Source organism: Somniosus microcephalus, chromosome 4 (genome assembly GCF_052327205.1).
Source record: "Somniosus microcephalus isolate GS21.2 chromosome 4, FLI_Smic_1.0, whole genome shotgun sequence".
Lineage (NCBI taxonomy): Eukaryota > Metazoa > Chordata > Chondrichthyes > Squaliformes > Somniosidae > Somniosus > Somniosus microcephalus.
The window spans coordinates 114,982,151-114,988,150 of NC_140990.1; positions in this window are offsets into that span (position 1 = coordinate 114,982,151).

Below are 6,000 nucleotides of genomic sequence, written 5' to 3' on the forward strand. Positions count from 1 at the left end.
AACAGGAAGAGTTAAGATGGCCTCCCAAGTGCGTCAGAACTATCACAAGGACTGTGAGGATGCTGTCAACAAGCAGATCAACATGGAACTTTATTCCTCCTATGTTTATCTCTCCATTGGAGCCTCTTTCAACCCAAATTATTGGTGCGTATGTGCGAGCTCAGCTCAGCTCGGCTCGGTGCTGGATGAACAGACTGCTCCACACCTCGGCTGCTCGGGGGGAACGCCAGTGCGGAAGGCGGCGGGGGGCTTAGGGTGGAGCGGCTGGCCGCCAGGAGCGGAGTCGGATGATGCTGTGGGTGAGCATGTTGTACGGTTACTAAGGTCGAAGAACGGTCTCTGGCCCGAATGAGTTCCAGCTGCCCCGCCTGTGCTCCATCTGCTGGCAGCTGTGAGGCTTTGTTTCGGTGATGGGATCGGGTTTGTGCCGCCATTTTGGTGGAGGAAAGACAGACTGTTCCCATCTATAGTATCGTGTTTGAACAGCCAATGATGGGAAAAGAGAATGGATTAAAAGTGAAAAAGGAAAATAAAAGGAAGATAAAAGGCAAAATAAGTATTGGCAAGGGATAACGAATGTCTTGATGGTTGGGTCCTGTGAGTGATAACAGCAAGAAGAAGGAAATTTTTTGTATTTGTTTTCCTCTTTTACGGGATTTGAGAAAGTGGACGGCTTCTTTTTCTGTGGAAAGGTTGAAGACTGTGGATAAGGATTATGACATTATATGGTTGGATAACATCAAGTGAAGACGAGGAGTTATGAGAGAGCCAATAGGACTGGCGTTGGACTGGTATTACTTTGTTGAAGAAGTTTTTGGGGTTTTGGTTAAAAATAGTTTATTTGAAGTGATTTTTGATATGGGTGTGGGACTGTATATGTTGTGGTGGTATCTAATGTTATAACCTTCCTTAATCGAACGAACGAACGCTCTAGTGAACGCACCCATGCGGATACAAATATATGCACGCACGCACACATACATAATGGAACTTACGTTCGACCGAATGAAGGGCCCGCTCCCCGGGATGGGGGAAACTTGGTGAGCGTGAGGCCTGCCGGATGGATGAACGAACGCACACATGCATACAGGTAGACAAATGATACGCACGTATATACATTGGAACTTGCGTTCGACTGAATGAAGGACCCTCGCTCCCAAGGTGAATCGAGTGCCGCCTGGTGAGCGTGAGGTCTGCCGGACAGATGAACGAACACATAGGCATGCATGCAGATAGAAACGGCACACATGCACATGGAATTTACGCTTGAGCGAACGAATGGACGAATGGAGGAATGAATGATTGAACAATGCCAGTTGGACTGGCGTGTACGGATTCTTGGTTTATTGAATAGTTGCAGTTTGTACTGTTAAATATTATTGATAAACCTGTAAAATTTATTGTTATATTTATATTGTTGACTATAATTGGTGAATGAATGTAATGGATTTATTATGTAACTGTTGAGTTGTATAAGTGCTGTTGTACTTGAATGTTAAAATTTAAAAAGACAACAGGTTATACTAAGCAAAAATGAGGAGTTACTAGATTGTCAGTAGGACCGGTATGTATTGTTTTTTATTATGGGTAATTGTATTGTTGACATTGTATTTGTCTGAAAAAATTTATTATTTTATTTGTACTGTTAATCTTAAAGTTGATTTTTGTTAAGGTTAGCCTTATTGTGGTTAATGAATGTAATGGATTTATTATGAAGTTGATGTATTGTAATAAGTATTACCAGATTTAAATAAAAGATTTGAGTGGAAAAGGCGCTGCGAATCGAAACCGATCCTCAGTCATTGGGTCTTTTTGATGGACCAATAAGGGTGAGACTGGGTTGCCCCCACAGTTATCAAACAACAATCATCGCAACAAGTGCCCGTTGGGAAGCTAGCCGCAGATTTAATAACTTTTCGGTCCTTCGGGACGGGAAGTATGCGGTGTGCTTCCTGCAAGAAACCCACACCGTTCCGGGAGACGAGGCCACGTGGCTCCTGGAGTGGCAAGGAGGGGTCAGCATGAGTCACCTCTCCAGTGTTTCCAGCGGGGTGGCTATCTTGCTGGCCCCGCATTTTTAGCCGGAGATCTTGGGGGTCAAGGAGCTCATGCCGGGCCGCTTGCTCCAGGTCACTGTTCACCTGGGGGGCGTGCCGCTCCATTTAGTGAACGTGTACGCCCCTGGGGCCGGTGCGCAGCAAGCGCGCTTCTTTGAAGAGGTGTCCACTCTTCTGGGCTCCATCGACGCAGGCGAGTGCGTCGTCCTCGGGGGGGATTTTAATTGCACCCTCAATGCAAGGGACCGCACCGGTGGCCTGCGAAGCCCGGCGGCGATGGAGAAGTTGAGGGACCTGGTCGGGTCCCTCGACTTGGTGGACGTCTGGCGTAATCTCCATCCTGACTCCAGCGCCTTCACTTGCGTGAGGCCTGGGAGAGGAGCGACCAGAATCGACGGCCTCTACATTTCCCGGGCATACGTCTCCTGCGTTCCGGCGGCTTCCATGCGGCCGGTGCCGTGCATGGACCACCACCTGGTGTGGGCGGAGCTCGTTCTGCTGCACGCGCCGGGGGGCTCCACGTACTGGCACTTTAACAACCTGCTGCTGGAGGACGTACGGTTCCGGGATTCGTTTTGTCGGTTCTGGGCCGGCTGGAGAAGGAAGCAGGGGGGCTTCCCCTCCTTGAGGCTATGGTGGGACGTGGGCAAGGCTCACGTCCATCTCTTCTGTCAGGAGTATTCGAGGGGGTCGACCAAGAGGCGGGAGGCCCGGGTCGGGCGGTTGGAGAAGGAGGTGCTCGACCTGGAGTCCCGTCTCGGTCAAGTCGGCGAGGACCCGGCACTGCGGTTGGTGTACGAAGAGAAGAAGGGCGTGCTGAAGGACCAGCAGCTCGTCAGGTCCCGAGGCGCGTTCGTGAGGTCGCGGATCCAGTTCCTGCGGGACCTGGACCGCGGCTCCCCCTTCTTCTACTCGCTGGCAAAAAGATGGGGGGTCCGTAAGCAGCTCTTGGAGCTGCTGGCCGACGACGGATCTCTGGTCTCGGATCTGGAGGGAATCCGCGTGGAGACCCACGCCTATTACGGGGCTCTGTTCTCTCCGGATCCGTCCAGCGAGGATGCGCACAGAGTTTTGTGGGAGGACCTGCCGAAGGTCAGCCTGGAGGGCGCCGAAAAATTGGACGCTCCTCTGAGTCTGGAGGAGCTGACCGGCGCCCTCCGCCTGCTCTCTAGGGGGAAGTCCCCGGGGCTGGACGGGCTGACCGTGGAGTTCCAAAGGGCATTCTGGGATGTCCTGGGGAGCGACTACGCGCGGGTCCTGGGGGAATGTTTGGCGACCAGTGAGATGCCCCTCTCTTGGCGCAGGGTGGTGATTGTCCTGCTGCCAAAAAGGGGCGATCTCCGCCTCCTTAAGAACTGGCGCCCAATCTCCCTCCTCAGCACGGATTACAAAATTTTTGCCAGGGCCATGTCTGCTCGCCTTGGCGCCGTGCTGGCCCACATGATCCACCCCGACCAGTCCTACACGGTCCCGGGCCGGTCTATCCATGATAACATCCATCTGGTCTGGGACCTGGTCCACCATTCCCAGAGGGCTGGTCTGTCTGTCGCCTTCCTTTCCCTGGATCAGGAGAAGGCGTTTGACAGGGTGGATCACGAGTATCCTTTCGGGACACTGCGCGCATTCGGGTTCGGGACGCATTTTGTCGCCCGGATCAGACTTCTGTACGCTGCCGCGGAGTGTCTGATTGAAGTTAACGGCTCCTTGACGGCGCCCCTTCGCTTCGGGAGGTGGTTGCGTCAGGGATGCCCCATATCCGGCCAGTTATATGCCATTTGCGTAGAGCCTTTCCTGCGCCTCTTGCGGAAGAGGTTGACGGGACTGGCTCTGCAAGGGCCGGGCATGGAGGTGGTCCTTTCGGCTTATGCCGATGACGTGCTCCTCATGGTCATGGATCCCGTTGACTTGCGGAGGATGCGGGAATGCCAACAGATTTACTCGGACGCATCCTCCGCCAGGATCAACTGGGGGAAATGTTCTGGATTCCTGGTGGGTCAGTTGCAGGTGGACTCCCTGCCGGAGGAGTTCAGGCCCTTCGCCTGGAGCACTACGCACCTCCTCTACTTGGGAGTCTATCTCTGCCCGGCCGAGGACGCCTGGCCGGCGAACTGGCACGAGTTGGAGGCCAAAGTCGCCACTCGCTTAGGACGCTGGACAGGATTGCTCCGAGTGTTGTCCTACAGGGGTCGGGCGTTGGTCATATACCAACTGGTGGCCGCCATGTTGTGGTACCGGTTGGTTACTCTGATCCCTCCCCCTGCGTTTGTCGCCAAGATACAGAAGAAGCTCGTCGATTTCTTCTGGAACAACAGGATGCACTGGGTCGCTGCCGCAGTTCTGTGTCTCCCGCTTAGGGAGGGCGGTCAGGCGCTGGTGTGCCTTTGCACCCAGGCTGCGACTTTCCGTCTTCAGGCGCTGCAGAGATACATGTACGTTGAGAATCCTCCAAGATGGTGTGCGCTGGCGACGTATTTTTTCCACCAGCTGCGCGGCCTCAAATATGACACGCAGCTCCTGTTTGTGAAAGTGGGTGGCACGCGTGCCAGCCTGCGAGAGCTGCCTGTCTTCTATCAGGAACTGCTATGGGTTTGGAACCAGGTCGCTTCCAGGCGCAGCTCTCCCCGACAGGAATGGTGGCTGTCCTTCGGGAGCCACTGTTCAGGAATCCGCACCTCCACGTCCACAGCTTCGGGGGACTGGCGGAGCGCAGAGCTGTGTCTGGCAAGGTGACTCGAGTCGGGGACCTGCTCGATGGTGGAGGAGCGGGCTGGATGGCGCCGGAGGAGTTGGCGAGGCGCATGTCTTGGGTCAACGTCCAGTTCACGGCCGATGCCATCGAGTCGATAAAGGCGAAAGTGCGCCCCGGCACCACTAGGCTTATCGAGGCGGCTCAAGCGTGTGGGGCGATCCCTTCTGAGCTTTCCCCCGTTCGGACGGAATTCCTTGTCGGCGCCCAGCCCCGAACCCCCCCTCGGGAACCGGCGCCTCACAACTTGAGCCGTCTCGTGGAAATACCCTCCGTGCCTTTTCAATCCGCACAGAGGGGTTTCCTTTACTGGCTGCTCCTGCACACCTTCCACTTTGCCATCTTCGCCTGCCGTCCGGACACGCTGTGGCGTGCCGTTTTACCTTCCAACGGAGGTGGTGGTCCCCAATGGGGGGCTCTCTATGCGGGAGTCCTCCCTTGTTCTATTGGGGACTTGGCCTGGAGGGTGTTGCACAGGGCAGTCCCGTTCAATAAGTTCTTAAGTAGTTTTACGGACTCCCAGACCGCCTGTTTGTTCTGTGGTCTGGAGGAGTCCGTGTTTCATATATATATCGATTGTGAGAGGTTGCAGCCCCTCTTCCATTATTTGAAGGGGCTGCTCCTCAAGTTTTGGTTGCACTTCAGTCCCACGCTCTTGATCTATGGTCACCCGGTGCGGAGGGGAGTGGGCGGGTTGGAGGACCTCCTCGTGGGTCTGCTCCTGGGCCTGGATAAGAAAGCCATTAATTGGTCCAGGCAGCGGGCGGTCGAGGGGGTCGGCCGGCCGGATTGCCTCCCTCTCTTCCGTGGCCATGTTCGCGCCCGGGTGGCCCTGGAGATGGAGCACGCGGTGTCCGCCGGCGCGCTCGATCACTTCCGTGACCGGTGGGCGCTGCGGGGACTGGAGTGCATAATTGGGCTGGAGAACAACATTTTAATTTCATTCTTAAGGTTTATTTCAAGTTTTAATGGTTTTATTTACAGTTTTATTTGTCTAATTTATGTTTTCTCAAAAAGAGGATCAAACAACAATCATTGCAACAAGTGCCCGTTGGGAAGCTAGCTGCAGATTTTATAACTTTTCGGTCCTCCGGGACGGGAAGTATGAGGTGTGCTTCCTGCAAGAAACCCACACCGTTCCGGGAGACGAGGCCACGTGGCACCTGGAGTGGCAAGGAGGGGTCAGCATGAGTCACC